Source organism: Ambystoma mexicanum, chromosome 9, assembly GCF_040938575.1.
Source record: "Ambystoma mexicanum isolate Mex_15411 chromosome 9, UKY_AmexF1_1, whole genome shotgun sequence".
In the NCBI taxonomy this organism is placed as follows: Eukaryota; Metazoa; Chordata; class Amphibia; order Caudata; family Ambystomatidae; genus Ambystoma; species Ambystoma mexicanum.
The window spans coordinates 1360416946-1360436912 of record NC_090931.1 but is presented as its reverse complement, the minus strand read 5'-3'; positions in this window follow the sequence as shown (position 1 = coordinate 1360436912).

Below are 19967 nucleotides of genomic sequence, written 5' to 3'. Positions count from 1 at the left end.
CCCTCCCCCCCACCCCTACTCATGCCCCGTGTGTGTCTCTCCCTCCCGCCCACCCCCCGCTCATGCCCTGTGTGTGTCTCTCCCTCCCGCCCACCCCCCGCTCATGCCCCGTGTGTGTCTATCCCTCCCACCCCACCCCCGCTCATGCCCCGTGTGTCTCTCTCCCTCCCCCTGCCCCACTTATGCCCCGTGTGTCTCTAGCACTCCCACCCACCCCCCGCTCATGCCCCGTGTGTCTCTAGCCCTCCCAGCCCCCGTTCATGCCTGTGTGTCTCTAGCCCTCCCACCCACCCCCCGCTCATGCCCCGTGTGTCTCTATCCCTCCCACCCACCCCCCGCTCATGCCCTGTGTGTCTCTCTCCCTCCCACCTACCCCCGCTCATGCCCCGTGTGTCTCTATCCCTCCCGCCCACCCCCCGCTCATGCCCCGTGTGTTTCTATCCCTCCTGCCCACCCCCCGCTCATGCCCCGTGTGTCTCTATCCCTCCCGCCCAACCCCGCTCATGCCCCTTATGTCTCTCCCTCCCCCCCACCCCCGCTTATGCCCCGTGTGTCTCTATCCCTCCACCCACCCCCCGCTCATGCCCCGTTTGTCTCTATCCCTCCCACCCACCCCCCGCTCATGCCCCGTGTGTCTCTATCACTCCCACCCACCCCCCGCTCATGCCCCGTGTGTCTCTATGCCTCCCACCCACCCCCGCTCATGCCCCGTGTGTCTCTCCCCTCACCCCCTACTCATGCCCCGTGTGTCTCTAGCCCTCCCACCCACCCCCCGCTCATGCCCCTAGCCCGTTTGTCTATCCCGACCACCCTCCCCCCGCTCATGCCCTGTGTGTCTCTAAAACCTCCTACCCACCTCCCGCTCATGCCCCGTGTGTCTCTATCCCTCCCACCCACCCCCGCTCATGCCCCGTGTGTCTCTATCCCTCCCACCCACCCCCCGCTCATGCCCTGTGTGTGTCTCTCCCTCCCGCCACCCCCGCTCATGCCCCGTGTGTGTCTATCCCTCCCACCCCACCCCCGCTCATGCCCCGTGTGTCTCTCTCCCTCCCCCTGCCCCACTTATGCCCCGTGTGTCTCTCCCTCCCACCCACCCCCCGCTCATGCCCCGTGTGTGTCTATCCCTCCCACCCCACCCCCACTCATGCCCCGTGTGTCTCTCTCCCTCCCCCCCACCCCCGCTCATGGCCCGTGTGTCGCTCTCCCTCCCGCCCAACCCCCGCTCATGCCCCGTGTGTCTCTAGCACTCCCACCCACCTCCCGCTCATGCCCCTAGCCCTCCCACCCACCCCCCGCTCATGCCCCGTTTGTCTACCCCAACCACCCACCTCCGCTCATGCCCCGTGTGTCTCTAAAACCTCCTACCCACCTCCCGCTCATGCACCGTGTGTCCCTATCCCTTCCACCCATCCCCCACTCATGCCCCGTGTCTCTATCCCTCCCACCCACCCCCTGCTCATGCCCCGTGTGTCTCTAGACCTCCCACCCACCCCCCGCTCATGCCCCGTGCCCTTCCACCCACCCCCCGCTCATGCCCCGTGCGTCTCTATCCCTCTATCCCTCCCACCCCCCGCTAATGCCCCGTGTGTCTCTATCTCTCCCACCCACCCCCCGCTCATGCCCCGTGTGTCTCTGTCCCTCCCACCCACCCCCCGCTTATGCCCCGTGTGTCTCTATCCCAAACCACCCTCCCACCCACCACCTGAACATGCCCCGTGTGTCTCTATCCCTCCCACACACCCCCGCTCATGCCCTGTGTGTCTCTCTCCCTCCCCCCCACCCCCGCTCATGCCCCGTGTGTCTCTATCCCTCCCGCCCACCCCCGCTCATGCCCCGTGTGTCTCTAGCCCTCCCAGCCCCCGTTCATGCCCGTGTGTCTCTAGCCCTCCCACCCACCCCCCGCTCATGCCCCGTGTGTCTCTATCCCTCCCACCCACCCCCCGCTCATGCCCCGTGTGTTTCTATCCCTCCCGCCCACCCCCCGCTCATGCCCCGTGTGTCTCTATCCCTCCCGCCCAACCCCGCTCATGCCCCTTGTGTCTCTCCCTCCCCCCCACCCCCGCTTATGCCCCGTGTGTCTCTATCCCTCCACCCACCCCCCGCTCATGCCCCGTTTGTCTCTATCCCTCCCAACCACCCCCCGCTCATGCCCCGTGTGTCTCTATCACTTAAACCCACACACCGCTCATGCCCCGTGTGTCTCTATGCCTCCCACCCACCCCCGCTCATGCCCCGTGTGTCTCTCCCCCCACCCCCGCTCATGCCCCGTGTGTCTCTATCCCTCCCGCCCACCCCCCGCTCACGCCCCGTGTGTCTCTCCCTTCACCCCCTACTCATGCCCCATGTGTCTCTAGCCCTCCCACCCACCCCCCGCTCATGCCCCTAGCCCATTTGTCTATCCCGACCACCCTCCCCCCGCTCATACCCTGTGTGTCTCTAAAACCTCCTACCCACCTCCCGCTCATGCCCCGTGTGTCTCTATCCCTCCCACCCACCCCCGCTCATGCCCCGTGTGTCTCTATCCCTCCCACCCACCCCCCGCTCATGCCCTGTGTTTGTCTCTCCCTCCCGCCCACCCCCCGCTCATGCCCCGTGTGTGTCTATCTCTCCCACCCCACCCCCGCTCATGCCCCGTGTGTCTCTCTCCCTCCCCCTGCCCCACTTATCCCCGTGTGTCTCTCCCTCCCACCCACCCCCCGCTCATGCCCCGTGTGTGTCTATCCCTCCCACCCCACCCCCACTCATGCCCCGTGTGTCTCTCTCCCTCCCCCCCACCCCCGCTCATGGCCCGTGTGTCGCTCTCCCTCCCGCCCAACCCCCGCTCATGCCCCGTGTGTCTCTAGCACTCCCACCCACCTCCCGCTCATGCCCCTAGCCCTCCCACCCACCCCCCGCTCATGCCCCGTTTGTCTACCCCAACCACCCACCTCCGCTCATGCCCCGTGTGTCTCTAAAACCTCCTACCCACCTCCCGCTCATGCACCGTGTGTCTCTATCCCTTCCACCCATCCCCCGCTCATGCCCCGTGTCTCTATCCCTCCCACCCACCCCCTGCTCATGCCCCGTGTGTCTCTAGACCTCCCACCCACCCCCCGCTCATGCCCCGTGGCCTTCCACCCACCCCCCGCTCATGCCCCGTGTGTCTCTATCCCTCTATCCCTCCCACCCCCCGCTAATGCCCCGTGTGTCTCTATCTCTCCCACCCACCCCCCGCTCATGCCCCGTGTGTCTCTATCCCTCCCACCCACCCCCCGCTTATGCCCCGTGTGTCTCTATCCCTCCCACCCTCCCACCCACCACCTGAACATGCCCCGTGTGTCTCTATCCCTCCCACGCACCCCCGCTCATGCCCTTTGTGTCTCTCTCCCTCCCCCCCACCCCCGCTCATGCCCCGTGTGTCTCTATCCCTCCCGCCCACCCCCGCTCATGCCCCGTGTGTCTCTATCCCTCCCGCCCACCCCCGCTCATGCCCCGTGTGTCTCTATCCCTCCCGCCCACCCCCACTCATGCCCCGTGTGTCTCTCCCTCCCCCCCACCCCCGCTTATGCCCCGTGTGTCTCTATCCCTCCCGCCCACCCCCCGCTCATGCCCCGTGTGTGTCTCTCCCTCCCCCCACTCCCTGCTCATGCCCTGTGTGTCTCTCCCCTCACCCCCTACTCATGCCCCGTGTGTCTCTAGCCCTCCCACACACCCCCGCTCATGCCCTTAGCCCTCCCACCCACCCCCCGCTCATGCCCCGTTTGTCTCTATCCCTCCCACCCACTCCCGCTCATGCCCCGTGTGTCTCTATCACTCCCAACCACCCCCGCTCATGCCCCATGTGTGTCTATCCCTCCCACCCACCCCCCGATCATGCCCCGTGTGTCTCTCCCCCCACCCCCGCTCATGCCCCATGTGTCTCTATCCCACCCGCCCACCCCCCCCTCATGCCCCGTGTGTGTCTCTCCTTCCCCCACACCCCCTGCTCATGCCCCGTGTGTGTCTCCCATCACCCCCTACTCATGCCCCGTGTGTCTCTAGCACTCCCACCCACCCCCCGCTCATGCCCCATGTGTCTCTAGCCCTCCCACCCCCCGTTCATGCCCGTGTGTCTCTAGCCCTCCCACCCACCCCCCGCTCATGCCCCGTGTGTCTCTATCCCTCCCACCCACCACCCGCACATGCCCCGTGTGTCTCTATCCCTCTCACCCACCCCCCGCTCATGCCCTGTGTGTCTCTCTCCCTCCCACCTACCCCCGCTCATGCCCCGTGTGTCTCTATCCCTCCCGCCCACCCCCCGCTCATGCCCCGTGTGTTTCTATCACTCCCGCCCACCCCCCGCTCATGCCCCGTGTGTCTCTATCCCTCCCGCCCAACCCCGCTCATGCCCCTTGTGTCTCTCCCTCCCCCCCGCCCCCGCTTATGCCCCGTGTGTCTCTATCCCTCCACCCACCCCCCGCTCATGCCCCGTTTGTCTCTATCCCTCCCACCCACCCCCCGCTCATGCCCCGTGTGTCTCTATCACTCCCACCCACCCCCCGCTCATGCCCCGTGTGTCTCTATGCCTCCCACCCACCCCCGCTCATGCCCCGTGTGTCTCTCCCCCGACCCCCGCTCATGCCCCGTGTGTTTCTATCCCTCCCGCCCACCCCCCGCTCACGCCCCGTGTGTCTCTCCCCTCACCCCCTACTCATGCCCCGTGTGTCTCTAGCCCTCCCACCCACCCCCCGCTCATGCCCCTAGCCCGTTTGCCTATCCCGACCACCCTCCCCCCGCTCATGTCCTGTGTGTCTCTAAAACCTCCTATCCACCTCCCGCTCATGCCCCGTATGTCTCTATCCCTCCCACCCACCCCCCGCTCATGCCCCGTGTGTCTCTACCCTCACCCCCTACCCATGCCCCGTGTGTCTCTAGCCCTCATACCCAGCCCCCGCTCATGCCCCATGCCCTCCCACCCACCCCCCGCTCATGCCCCGTGTGTCTCTATCCCTCCCACCCCCCGCTCATGCCCCGTGTGTCTCTATCCCTCCCACCCTCCCCCCGCTCATGCCCCGTGTGTCTCTACCCCTCCCAACCACCCCCCGCTCATGCCCCGTGTGTCTCTCTCCCTCCCACCCCACCCCCGCTCATGCCCCATGTGTCTCTCTCCCTCCCTCCCACCCCCGCTCATGCCCCGTGTGTCTCTCTTCCTCCCCCCACCCCCGCTCATGCCCCGTGTGTCTCTCTCCCTCCCCCCCACCCTCGCTCATGCCCTGTGTGTCTCTCCCTCCCCCACACCCCTGCTCATGCCCCGTGTGTCTCTCTCCCTCCCTCCCGCCCAGCCCCCGCTCACCCCCCGCTCATGCCCCGTGTGTCTCTAGCACTCCCACCCACCCCCGCTCATGCCCCGTGTGTCTTTAGCCCTCCCACCCACCCCCCGCTCATGACCCGTGTGTCTCTAGCCCTCCCACCCACCCCCCGCTCATGCCCCTAGCCCTCCCACCCACCCCCTGCTCATGCCCCGTTTGTCTACCCCGACCACCCACCCCCGCTCATGCCCCGTGTGTCTCTAAAAGCTCCTACCCAGCTCCCGCTCATGCCCCGTGTGTCTCTATCCCTCCCACCCACCCCCCGCTCATGCCCTGTGTGTCTCTTTCCCTCCAACCACCCCCGCTCATGCCCCGTGTGTCTCTAGCCCTCCCACCCACCCCCCGCTCATGCCCCGTGTGTCTCGATCCCTCCCGCCCACCCCCTGCTCATGCCCCGTGTGTCTCTAAACCTCCCACCCACCCCCCGCTCATGCCCCGTGTGTCTTTCTCCCGACCCCCGCTCATGCCCCGTGTGTCTCTCTCCCTACCCCCCACCCCCGCTTATGCCCCGTGTGTCTCTCTCCCTCCCGCTCATGCCTCGTGTGTCTCTCTCCCTCCCCCACCCTCGCTTATGCCCCGTGTATCTCTAGACCTCCCACCCACCCCCTGCTCATGCCCCGTGTGTCTCTAGCCCTCCCACCCACCCCCGCTCATGCCCCCTGTGTCTCTAGCCCTCCCACCCACCCCCCCCCATGCCCCGTGTGTCTCTAGCCCTCCCACCACCCGCTCATGCCCATGTGTCTCTAGCCCTCCCACCCACCCCCCCTCATGCCCCGTGTGTCTCTTTCCCTCCCACCCACCCCCCGCTCATGCCCCTTGTGTCTCTATCTCTCCCACCCACCCCCCGCTCATGCCCCTTGTGTCTCTATCTCTCCCACCCACCCCCCGCACATGCCCTGTGTGTCTCTCCCTCCCCCACACCCCCGCTCATGCCCCGTGTGTCTCTCTCCCTCCCTCCCGCCCAGCCCCCGCTCATGCCCCGTGTGTCTCTAGCACTCCCACCTACCCCCGCTCATGCCCCGTGTGTCTTTAGCCCTCCCACCCACCCCCCGCTCATGCCCCGTGTGTCTCTAGCCCTCCCACCCACCCCCCGCTCATGCCCCTAGCCCTCCCACCCACCCCCTGCTCATGCCCCGTTTGTCTACCCCGACCACCCACCCCCCGCTCATGCCCCGTGTGTCTCTAAAACCTCCTACCCACCTCCCGCTCATGCCCCGTGTGTCTCTATCCCTCCCACCCACCCCCCGCTCATGCCCTGTGTGTCTCTTTCCCTCCAACCACCCCCGCTCATGCCCCGTGTGTCTCTAGCCCTCCCACCCACCCCCCGCTCATGCCCCGTGTGTCTCTATCCCTCCCGCCCACCCCCTGCTCATGCCCCGTGTGTCTCTAAACCTGCCACCCACCCCCCGCTCATGCCCCGTGTGTCTCTCTCCCGACCCCCGACCCCCGCTCATGCCCCGTGTGTCTCTCTCCCTACCCCCCACCCCCGCTTATGCCCCGTGTGTCTCTCTCCCTCCCGCTCACCCCCCGCTCATGCCTCATGTGTCTCTCTCCCTCCCCCACCCCCGCTTATGCCCCGTGTATCTCTAGACATCCCACCCACCCCCCGCTCATGCCCCGTGTGTCTCTAGCCCTCCCACCCACCCCCCGCTCATGCCCCCTGTGTCTCTAGCCCTCCCACCCACCCCCCCCATGCCCCGTGTATCTCTAGCCCTCCCACCCCCCGCTCATGCCCATGTGTCTCTAGCCCTCCCACCCACCCCCCCTCATGCCCCGTGTGTCTCTATCCATACCACCCACCCCCCGCTCATGCCCCTTGTGTCTCTATCTCTCCCACCCACCCCCCGCTCATGCCCCTTGTGTCTCTATCTCTCCCACCCACCCCCCGCACATGCCCTGTGTGTCTCTATCCCTCCCACCCACCCCCCGCTCATGCCCTGTGTGTCTCTCTACCTCCCCCCACCCCCCGCTCATGCCCTGTGTGTCTCTATCCCTCCCACCCACCCCCCGCTCATGCCCTGTGTGTCTCTCTCCCTCCCCCACCCCTGCTCATGCCCTGTGTGTCTCAATCCCTCCCGCCCACCCCCCGCTCATGCCCCGTGTGTCTCTCTCCCTCCCCCCCACCCCCGCTCATGCCCCGTGTGTCTCTATCCCTCCCGCACCCCCCTGCTCATGCCCTGTGTGTCTCCATCCCTTACACCCACCCCCCGCTCATGCCCCTTGTGTCTCTATCTCTCCCACCCACCCCCCGCACATGCCCTGTGTGTCTCTATCCCTCCCACCCACCCACGGCTCATGCCCTGTGTGTCTCTATCCCTCCCACCCACCCACGGCTCATGCCCTGTGTGTCTCTCTCCCTCCCCCCCACCCCCGCTCATGCCCTGTGTGTCTCTATCCCTCCCGCCCACCCCCTGCTCATGCCCCGTGTGTCTCTATCCCTCCCGCCCACCCCCTGCTCATGCCCCGTGTGTCTCTAAACCTGCCACCCACCCCCCGCTCATGCCCCGTGTGTCTCTCTCCCGACCCCCGACCCCCGCTCATGCCCCGTGTGTCTCTCTCCCTACCCCCCACCCCCGCTTATGCCCCGTGTGTCTCTCTCCCTCCCGCTCACCCCCCGCTCATGCCTCGTGTGTCTCTCTCCCTCCCCCACCCCCGCTTATGCCCCGTGTATCTCTAATCTCTAGACCTCCCACCCACCCCCCGCTCATGCCCCGTGTGTCTCTAGCCCTCCCACCAACCCCCCGCTCATGCCCCCTGTGTCTCTAGCCCTCCCACCCACCCCCCCCATGCCCCATGTGTCTCTAGCCCTCCCACCCCCAGCTCATGCCCATGTGTCTCTAGCCCTCCCACCCACCCCCCCTCATGCCCCGTGTGTCTCTATCCCTCCCACCCACCCCCCCCTCATGCCCCTTGTGTCTCTATCTCTCCCACCCACCCCCCGCTCATGCCCCTTGTGTCTCTATCTCTCCCACCCACCCCCCGCACATGCCCTGTGTGTCTCTCTACCTCCCACCCCACCCCCACTCATGCCCCGTGTGTCTCTCTCCCTCCCCCCCACCCCCGCTCATGGCCCGTGTGTCGCTCTCCCTCCCGCCCAACCCCCGCTCATGCCCCGTGTGTCTCTAGCACTCCCACCCACCTCCCGCTCATGCCCCTAGCCCTCCCACCCACCCCCCGCTCATGCCCCGTTTGTCTACCCCAACCACCCACCTCCGCTCATGCCCCGTGTGTCTCTATCCCTTCCACCCATCCCCCGCTCATGCCCCGTGTCTCTATCCCTCCCACCCACCGCCTGCTCATGCCCCGTGTGTCTCTAGACCTCCCACCCACCCCCCGCTCATGCCCCGTGGCCTTCCACCCACCCCCCGCTCATGCCCCGTGTGTCTCTATCCCTCTATCCCTCCCACCCCCCGCTAATGCCCCGTGTGTCTCTATCTCTCCCACCCACCCCCCGCTCATGCCCCGTGTGTCTCTATCCCTCCCACCCACCCCCCGCTTATGCCCCGTGTGTCTCTATCCCTCCCACCCTCCCACCCACCACCTGAACATGCCCCGTGTGTCTCTATCCCTCCCACGCACCCCCGCTCATGCCCTTTGTGTCTCTCTCCCTCCCCCCCACCCCCGCTCATGCCCCGTGTGTCTCTATCCCTCCCGCCCACCCCCGCTCATGCCCCGTGTGTCTCTATCCCTCCCGCCCACCCCCGCTCATGCCCCGTGTGTCTCTATCCCTCCCGCCCACCCCCACTCATGCCCCGTGTGTCTCTCCCTCCCCCCCACCCCCGCTTATGCCCCGTGTGTCTCTATCCCTCCCGCCCACCCCCCGCTCATGCCCCGTGTGTGTCTCTCCCTCCCCCCACTCCCTGCTCATGCCCTGTGTGTCTCTCCCCTCACCCCCTACTCATGCCCCGTGTGTCTCTAGCCCTCCCACACACCCCCGCTCATGCCCTTAGCCCTCCCACCCACCCCCCGCTCATGCCCCGTTTGTCTCTATCCCTCCCACCCACTCCCGCTCATGCCCCGTGTGTCTCTATCACTCCCAACCACCCCCGCTCATGCCCCATGTGTGTCTATCCCTCCCACCCACCCCCCGATCATGCCCCGTGTGTCTCTCCCCCCACCCCCTCTCATGCCCCATGTGTCTCTATCCCACCCGCCCACCCCCCCCTCATGCCCCGTGTGTGTCTCTCCTTCCCCCACACCCCCTGCTCATGCCCCGTGTGTGTCTCCCATCACCCCCTACTCATGCCCCGTGTGTCTCTAGCACTCCCACCCACCCCCCGCTCATGCCCCATGTGTCTCTAGCCCTCCCACCCCCCGTTCATGCCCGTGTGTCTCTAGCCCTCCCACCCACCCCCCGCTCATGCCCCGTGTGTCTCTATCCCTCCCACCCACCACCCGCACATGCCCCGTGTGTCTCTATCCCTCTCACCCACCCCCCGCTCATGCCCTGTGTGTCTCTCTCCCTCCCACCTACCCCCGCTCATGCCCCGTGTGTCTCTATCCCTCCCGCCCACCCCCCGCTCATGCCCCGTGTGTTTCTATCCCTCCCGCCCACCCCCCGCTCATGCCCCGTGTGTCTCTATCCCTCCCGCCCAACCCCGCTCATGCCCCTTGTGTCTCTCCCTCCCCCCCGCCCCCGCTTATGCCCCGTGTGTCTCTATCCCTCCACCCACCCCCCGCTCATGCCCCGTTTGTCTCTATCCCTCCCACCCACCCCCCGCTCATGCCCCGTGTGTCTCTATCACTCCCACCCACCCCCCGCTCATGCCCCGTGTGTCTCTATGCCTCCCACCCACCCCCGCTCCTTCCCCCGTGTGTCTCTCCCCCGACCCCCGCTCATGCCCCGTGTGTTTCTATCCCTCCCGCCCACCCCCCGCTCACGCCCCGTGTGTCTCTCCCCTCACCCCCTACTCATGCCCCGTGTGTCTCTAGCCCTCCCACCCACCCCCCGCTCATGCCCCTAGCCCGTTTGCCTATCCCGACCACCCTCCCCCCGCTCATGTCCTGTGTGTCTCTAAAACCTCCTATCCACCTCCCACTCATGCCCCGTATGTCTCTATCCCTCCCACCCACCCCCCGCTCATGCCCCGTGTGTCTCTACCCTCACCCCCTACCCATGCCCCGTGTGTCTCTAGCCCTCATACCCAGCCCCCGCTCATGCCCCATGCCCTCCCACCCACCCCCCGCTCATGCCCCGTGTGTCTCTATCCCTCCCACCCCCCGCTCATGCCCCGTGTGTCTCTATCCCTCCCACCCTCCCCCCGCTCATGCCCCGTGTGTCTCTACCCCTCCCAACCACCCCCCGCTCATGCCCCGTGTGTCTCTCTCCCTCCCACCCCACCCCCGCTCATGCCCCATGTGTCTCTCTCCCTCCCTCCCACCCCCGCTCATGCCCCGTGTGTCTCTCTTCCTCCCCCCACCCCCGCTCATGCCCCGTGTGTCTCTCTCCCTCCCCCCCACCCTCGCTCATGCCCTGTGTGTCTCTCCCTCCCCCACACCCCTGCTCATGCCCCGTGTGTCTCTCTAAAGCCCCTGCTCACCCCCCGCTCATGCCCCGTGTGTCTCTAGCACTCCCACCCACCCCCGCTCATGCCCCGTGTGTCTTTAGCCCTCCCACCCACCCCCCGCTCATGACCCGTGTGTCTCTAGCCCTCCCACCCACCCCCCGCTCATGCCCCTAGCCCTCCCACCCACCCCCTGCTCATGCCCCGTTTGTCTACCCCGACCACCCACCCCCGCTCATGCCCCGTGTGTCTCTAAAAGCTCCTACCCAGCTCCCGCTCATGCCCCGTGTGTCTCTATCCCTCCCACCCACCCCCCGCTCATGCCCTGTGTGTCTCTTTCCCTCCAACCACCCCCGCTCATGCCCCGTGTGTCTCTAGCCCTCCCACCCACCCCCCGCTCATGCCCCGTGTGTCTCTATCCCTCCCGCCCACCCCCTGCTCATGCCCCGTGTGTCTCTAAACCTCCCACCCACCCCCCGCTCATGCCCCGTGTGTCTTTCTCCCGACCCCCGCTCATGCCCCGTGTGTCTCTCTCCCTACCCCCCACCCCCGCTTATGCCCCGTGTGTCTCTCTCCCTCCCGCTCATGCCTCGTGTGTCTCTCTCCCTCCCCCACCCTCGCTTATGCCCCGTGTATCTCTAGACCTCCCACCCACCCCCTGCTCATGCCCCGTGTGTCTCTAGCCCTCCCACCCACCCCCGCTCATGCCCCCTGTGTCTCTAGCCCTCCCACCCACCCCCCCCCATGCCCCGTGTGTCTCTAGCCCTCCCACCACCCGCTCATGCCCATGTGTCTCTACCCCTCCCACCCACCCCCCCTCATGCCCCGTGTGTCTCTTTCCCTCCCACCCACCCCCCGCTCATGCCCCTTGTGTCTCTATCTCTCCCACCCACCCCCCGCTCATGCCCCTTGTGTCTCTATCTCTCCCACCCACCCCCCGCACATGCCCTGTGTGTCTCTCCCTCCCCCACACCCCCGCTCATGCCCCGTGTGTCTCTCTCCCTCCCTCCCGCCCAGCCCCCGCTCATGCCCCGTGTGTCTCTAGCACTCCCACCTACCCCCGCTCATGCCCCGTGTGTCTTTAGCCCTCCCACCCACCCCCCGCTCATGCCCCGTGTGTCTCTAGCCCTCCCACCCACCCCCCGCTCATGCCCCTAGCCCTCCCACCCACCCCCTGCTCATGCCCCGTTTGTCTACCCCGACCACCCACCCCCCGCTCATGCCCCGTGTGTCTCTAAAACCTCCTACCCACCTCCCGCTCATGCCCCGTGTGTCTCTATCCCTCCCACCCACCCCCCGCTCATGCCCTGTGTGTCTCTTTCCCTCCAACCACCCCCGCTCATGCCCCGTGTGTCTCTAGCCCTCCCACCCACCCCCCGCTCATGCCCCGTGTGTCTCTATCCCTCCCGCCCACCCCCTGCTCATGCCCCGTGTGTCTCTAAACCTGCCACCCACCCCCCGCTCATGCCCCGTGTGTCTCTCTCCCGACCCCCGACCCCCGCTCATGCCCCGTGTGTCTCTCTCCCTACCCCCCACCCCCGCTTATGCCCCGTGTGTCTCTCTCCCTCCCGCTCACCCCCCGCTCATGCCTCATGTGTCTCTCTCCCTCCCCCACCCCCGCTTATGCCCCGTGTATCTCTAGACATCCCACCCACCCCCCGCTCATGCCCCGTGTGTCTCTAGCCCTCCCACCCACCCCCCGCTCATGCCCCCTGTGTCTCTAGCCCTCCCACCCACCCCCCCCATGCCCCGTGTATCTCTAGCCCTCCCACCCCCCGCTCATGCCCATGTGTCTCTAGCCCTCCCACCCACCCCCCCTCATGCCCCGTGTGTCTCTATCCATACCACCCACCCCCCGCTCATGCCCCTTGTGTCTCTATCTCTCCCACCCACCCCCCGCTCATGCCCCTTGTGTCTCTATCTCTCCCACCCACCCCCCGCACATGCCCTGTGTGTCTCTATCCCTCCCACCCACCCCCCGCTCATGCCCTGTGTGTCTCTCTACCTCCCCCCACCCCCCGCTCATGCCCTGTGTGTCTCTATCCCTCCCACCCACCCCCCGCTCATGCCCTGTGTGTCTCTCTCCCTCCCCCACCCCTGCTCATGCCCTGTGTGTCTCAATCCCTCCCGCCCACCCCCCGCTCATGCCCCGTGTGTCTCTCTCCCTCCCCCCCACCCCCGCTCATGCCCCGTGTGTCTCTATCCCTCCCGCACCCCCCTGCTCATGCCCTGTGTGTCTCCATCCCTTACACCCACCCCCCGCTCATGCCCCTTGTGTCTCTATCTCTCCCACCCACCCCCCGCACATGCCCTGTGTGTCTCTATCCCTCCCACCCACCCACGGCTCATGCCCTGTGTGTCTCTATCCCTCCCACCCACCCACGGCTCATGCCCTGTGTGTCTCTCTCCCTCCCCCCCACCCCCGCTCATGCCCTGTGTGTCTCTATCCCTCCCGCCCACCCCCTGCTCATGCCCCGTGTGTCTCTATCCCTCCCGCCCACCCCCTGCTCATGCCCCGTGTGTCTCTAAACCTGCCACCCACCCCCCGCTCATGCCCCGTGTGTCTCTCTCCCGACCCCCGACCCCCGCTCATGCCCCGTGTGTCTCTCTCCCTACCCCCCACCCCCGCTTATGCCCCGTGTGTCTCTCTCCCTCCCGCTCACCCCCCGCTCATGCCTCGTGTGTCTCTCTCCCTCCCCCACCCCCGCTTATGCCCCGTGTATCTCTAATCTCTAGACCTCCCACCCACCCCCCGCTCATGCCCCGTGTGTCTCTAGCCCTCCCACCAACCCCCCGCTCATGCCCCCTGTGTCTCTAGCCCTCCCACCCACCCCCCCCATGCCCCATGTGTCTCTAGCCCTCCCACCCCCAGCTCATGCCCATGTGTCTCTAGCCCTCCCACCCACCCCCCCTCATGCCCCGTGTGTCTCTATCCCTCCCACCCACCCCCCCCTCATGCCCCTTGTGTCTCTATCTCTCCCACCCACCCCCCGCTCATGCCCCTTGTGTCTCTATCTCTCCCACCCACCCCCCGCACATGCCCTGTGTGTCTCTCTACCTCCCCCCCACCCCCCGCTCATGCCCTGTGTGTCTCTATCCCTCCCACCCACCCCCCGCTCATGCCCTGTGTGTCTCTCTCCCTCCCCCCACCCCTGCTCATGCCCTGTGTGTCTCTATCCCTCCCGCCCACCCCCCGCTCATGCCCCGTGTGTCTCTCTCCCTCCCCCCCACCCCCGCTCATGCCCTGTGTGTCTCTATCCCTCCCGCACCCCCCTGCTCATGCCCTGTGTGTCTCCATCCCTCCCACCCACCCCCCGCTCATGCCCCTTGTGTCTCTATCTCTCCCACCCACCCCCCGCACATGCCCTGTGTGTCTCTATCCCTCCCACCCACCCACGGCTCATGCCCTGTGTGTCTCTCTCCCTCCCCCCCACCCCCGCTCATGCCCTGTGTGTCTCTATCCCTCCCGCCCACCCCCTGCTCATGCCCCGTGTGTCTCTATCCCTCCCGCCCACCCCCCGCTCATGCCCCGTGTGTCTCTATCCCTCCCGCCCACCCCTCGCTCATGCCCCGTGTGTCTCTAAACCTCCCGCCCACCCCCGCTCATGCTCCGTGTGTCTCTCCCTCCCCCCACCAATGCTTATGCCCCGTGTGTCTCTATCCCTCCCGCCCACCCCCCACTCACGCCCCGTGTGTGTCTCTCCCCCCCACCCCCTGCTCATGCCCCGTGTGTCTCTCCACTCACCCCCTACTCATGCCCCGTGTGTCTCTAGCCCTCCCACCCACCCCCGCTCATGCCCCATGTGTCTCTACCCTCACCCCCTACCCATGCCCCGTGTGTCTCTAGCCCTCCCACCCAACCCCCGCTCATGCCCCATGCCCTCCCACCCACCCCCCGCTCATGCCCCGTGTGTCTCTATCCCTCCCACCCCCGCTCATGCCCCGTGTGTCTCTATCCCTCCCACCCTCCCCCGCTCATGCCCCGTGTGTCTCTACCCCTCCCAACCACCCCCCGCTCATGCCCCGTGTGTCTCTCTCCCTCCCACCCCGCTCATGCCCCATGTGTCTCTCTCCCTCCCTCCCACCCCCGCTCATGCCCCAAGTGTCTCTCTCCCTCCCCCCACCCCCGCTCATGCCCCGTGTGTCTCTCTTACTCCCCCCCACCCTCGCTCATGCCCTGTGTGTCTCTCCCTCCCTCCCACCCCCGCTCATGCCCCGTGTGTCTCTCTCCCTCCCTCCCGCCCAGCCCCCGCTCACCCCCTGCTCATGCCCCGTGTGTCTCTAGCCCTCCCCCCCACCCCTGCTCATGATCCGTGTGTCCCCTGTCACTGTGGCCAGCGGAGGGCCAAGGAGCGGGATCTGCCGCACAAACTCATGTCCGTGCGGCATGTCCGTGTTTTTCTTTGTCCCCCCTACCCCCGCTCATGCCCCCTGTGTCTCTATCCCTCCTGCCCACCCCCCTCTCATGCCCCGTGTGTGTCTCTCCCTCCCCCCACCCCTGCTCATGCCCCGTGTGTGTCTCTCCCTCCCGCCCACCCCCCGCTCATGCCCTGTGTGTGTCTCTCCCTCCCCCCGCCCCACTTATGCCCCGTGTGTCTCTCCCTCCCACCCACCCCCCACTCATGCCCCGTGTGTCTCTAGCACTCCCACCCACCTCCCGCTCATGCCCCTAGCCCTCCCACCCACCCCCCGCTCATGCCCCGTTTGTCTACCCCAACCACCCACCTCCGCTCATGCCCCGTGTGTCTCTAAAACCTCCTACCCACCTCCCGCTCATGCACCGTGTGTCTCTATCCCTTCCACCCATCCCCCGCTCATGCCCCGTGTCTCTATCCCTCCCACCCACCCCCTGCTCATGCCCCGTGTGTCTCTAGACCTCCCACCCACCCCCCGCTCATGCCCCGTGCCCTCCCACCCACCCCCCGCTCATGCCCCGTGTGTCTCTATCCCTATATCCCTCCCACCCCCCCGCTCATGCCCCGTGTGTCTCTATCTCTCCCACCCACCCCCCGCTCATGCCCCGTGTGTCTCTATCCCTCCCACCCACCCCCTGCTCATGCCCCGTGTGTCTCTATCCCTCCCACCCACCACCTGAACATGCCCCGTGTGTCTCTATCCCTCCCACGCACCCCCGCTTATGCCCTGTGTGTCTCTCTCCCTCCCCCCCACCCCGCTCATGCCCCGTGTGTCTCTATCCCTCCCGCCCACCCCCACTCATGCCACGTGTGTCTCTCCCTCCCCCCCCACCCCCGCTTATGCCCCGTGTGTCTCTATCCCTCCCGCCCACCCCCCGCTCATGCCCCGTGTGTGTCTCTCCCTCCCCCCCACTCCCTGCTCATGCCCTGTGTGTCTCTCCCCTCACCCCCTACTCATGCCCCGTGTGTCTCTAGCCCTCCCACACACCCCCGCTCATGCCCTTAGCCCTCCCACCCACCCCCCGCTCATGCCCCGTTTGTCTCTATCCCTCCCACCCACTCCCGCTCATGCCCCGTGTGTCTCTATCACTCCCAACCACCCCCCGCTCATGCCCCATGTGTCTCTATCCCTCCCACCCACCCCCCGCTCATGCCCCGTGTGTCTCTCCCCCACCCCCGCTCATGCCGCATGTGTCTCTATCCCTCCCGCCCACCCCCCGCTCATGCCCCGTGTGTGTCTCTCCTTCCCCCCACCCCCTGCCCCGTGTGTCTCTCCCCTCACCCCCTACTCATGCCCCGTGTGTCTCTAGCACTCCCACCCACCCCCCGCTCATGCCCCGTGTGTCTCTAGCCCTCCCACCCCTCGTTCATGCCCGTGTGTCTCTAGCCCTCCCACCCACCCCCCGCTCATGCCCCGTGTGTCTCTATCCCTCCCACCCACCCCCCGCTCAGGCCCTGTGTGTCTCTATCCCTCCCACCCACCACCCGCACATGCCCCATGTGTCTCTATCCCTCTCACCCACCCCCCGCTCATGCCCTGTGTGTCTCTCTCCCTCCCACCTACCCCCGCTCATGCCCCGTATGTCTCTATCCCTCCCGTCCACCCCCCGCTCATGCCCCGTGTGTCTCTATCCCTCCCGCCCACCCCCCGCTCATGCCCCGTGTGTCTCTATCCCTCCCGCCCACCCCCCGCTCATGCCCCGTGTGTCTCTATCCCTCCCGCCCACCCCCGCTCATGCCCCTTGTGTCTCTCCCTCCCCCCCACCCCCGCTTATGCCCCGTGTGTCTCTATCCCTCCACCCACCCCCCGCTCATGCCCCGTTTGTCTCTATCCCTCCCACCCACCCCCCGCTCATGCCCCGTGTGTCTCTATCACTCCCACCCACCCCCCGCTCATGCCCCGTGTGTCTCTATGCCTCCCACCCACCCCGCTCATGCCCCGTGTGTCTCTCCCCCCACCCCCGCTCATGCCCCGTGTGTCTCTATCCCTCCCGCCCACCCCCGCTCACGCCCCGTGTGTCTCTCCCCTCACCCCCTACTCATGCCCCGTGTGTCTCTAGCCCTCCCACCCACCCCCCGCTCATGCCCCTAGCCCGTTTGTCTATCCCGACCACCCACCCCCCGCTCATGCCCTGTGTGTCTCTAAAACCTCCTACCCACCTCCCGCTCATGCCCCGTGTGTCTCTATCCCTCCCACCCACCCCCGCTCATGCCCTGTGTGTCTCTATCCCTCCCACCCACCCCCCGCTCATGCCCCGTGTGTCTCTACCCTCACCCCCTACCCATGCCCCGTGTGTCTCTAGCCCTCCCACCCAGCCCCCGCTCATGCCCCATGCCCTCCCACCCACCCCCCGCTCATGCCCCGTGTGTCTCTATCCCTCCCACCCCCCGCTCATGCCCCGTGTGTCTCTATCCCTTCCACCCTCCCCCCGCTCATGCCCCGTGTGTCTCTACCCCTCCCAACCACCCCCCGCTCATGCCCCGTGTGTCTCTCTCCCTCCCACCCCACCCCCGCTCATGCCCCATGTGTCTCTCTCCCTCCCTCCCACCCCCGCTCATGCCCCGTGTGTCTCTCTCCCTCCCCCCACCCCCGCTCATGCCCCGCGTGTCTCTCTCCCTCCCCCCCACCCTCACTCATGCCCTGTGTGTCTCTCCCTCCCCCACACCCCCGCTCATGCCCCGTGTGTCTCCCTCCCTCCCGCCCAGCCCCCGCTCACCCCCCGCTCATGCCCCGTGTGTCTCTAGCACTCCCACCCACCCCCGCTCATGCCCCGTGTGTCTTTAGCCCTCCCACCCACCCCCCGCTCATGCCCCGTGTGTCTCTAGCCCTCCCACCCACCCCCCGCTCATGCCCCTAGCCCTCCCACCCACCCCCTGCTCATGCCCCGTTTGTCTACCCCGACCTCCCACCCCGCTCATGCCCCGTGTGTCTCTAAAACCTCCTACCCACCTCCCGCTCATGCCCCGTGTGTCTCTATCCCTCCCACCCACCCCCCGCTCATGCCCTGTGTGTCTCTTTCCCTCCAACCACCCCCGCTCATGCCCTGTGTGTCTCTAGCCCTCCCACCCACCCCCCGCTCATGCCCCGTGTGTCTCTATCCCTCCCGCCCACCCCCTGCTCATGCCCCGTGTGTCTCTAAACCTCCCACCCACCCCCCGCTCAGGCCCCGTGTGTCTCTCTCCCGACCCCCGCTCATGACCCGTGTGTCTCTCTCCCTACCCCCCACCCCCGCTTATGCCCCGTGTGTCTCTCTCCCTCCCGCTCACCCCCGCTCATGCCTCGTGTGTCTCTCTCCCTCCCCCACCCCCGCTTATGCCCCGTGTATCTCTAGACCTCCCACCCACCCCCCGCTCATGCCCCGTGTGTCCCTAGCCCTCCCACCCCCCGTTCATGCCCCGTGTGTCTCTATCCCTCCCGCCCACCCCCGCTCATGCCCCTTGTGTCTCTCCCTCCCCCCCACCCCCGCTTATGCCCCGTGTGTCTCTATCCCTCCACCCACCCCCCGCTCATGCCCCGTTTGTCTCTATCCCTCCCACCCACCCCCCGCTCATGCCCCGGGTGTCTCTATCACTCCCACCCACCCCCCGCTCATGCCCCGTGTGTCTCCATGCCTCCCACCCACCCCCGCTCATGCCCCGTGTGTCTCTCCCCCCACCCCCGCTCATGCCCCGTGTGTCTCTATCCCTCCCGCCCACCCCCCGCTCACGCCCCGTGTGTCTCTCCCCTCAACCCCTACTCATGCCCCGTGTGTCTCTAGAACTGACACCCACCCCCCGCTCATGCCCCTAGCCCATTTGTCTATCCCGACCACCCACCCCCGCTCATGCCCTGTGTGTCTCTAAAACCTCCTACCCACCTCCCGCTCATGCCCCGTGTGTCTCTATCCCTCCCACCCACCCCCGCTCATGCCCCGTGTGTCTCTATCCCTCCACCCACCCCCCGCTCATGCCCCGTGTGTCTCTACCCTCACCCCCTACCCATGCCCGTGTGTCTCTAGCCCTCCCACCCAGCCCCCGCTCATGCCCCATGCCCTCCCACCCACCCCCCGCTCATGCCCCGTGTGTCTCTATCCCTCCCACCCCCCGCTCATGCCCCGTGTGTCTCTATCCCTCCCACCCTCCCCCCGCTCATGCCCCGTGTGTCTCTACCCCTCCCAACCACCCCCCGCTCATGCCCCGTGTGTCTCTCTCCCTCCCACCCCACCCCCGCTCATGCCCCATGTGTCTCTCTCCCTCCCTCCCACCCCCGCTCATGCCCCGTGTGTCTCTCTCCCTCCCCCCACCCCCGCTCATGCCCCGTGTGTCTCTCTCCCTCCCCCCCACCCTCGCTCATGCCCTGTGTGTCTCTCCTTCCCACCCATCCCCTCTCATGCCCCGTGTGTCTTTAGCCCTCCCACCCCCACCCCCCGCTCATGCCCCGTGTGTCTCTAGCCCTCCCACCCACCCCCCGCTCATGCCCCTAGCCCTCCCACCCACCCCCTGCTCATGCCCCGTTTGTCTACCCCGACCACCCACCCCCCGCTCATGCCCCGTGTGTCTCTAAAACCTCCTACCCACCTCCCGCTCATGCCCCGTGTGTCTCTATCCTTCCCACCCACCCCCCGCTCATGCCCTGTGTGTCTCTTTCCCTCCAACCACCCCCGCTCATGCCCCGTGTGTCTCTAGCCCTCCCACCCACCCCCCGCTCATGCCCTGTGTGTCTCTATCCCTCCCGCCCACCC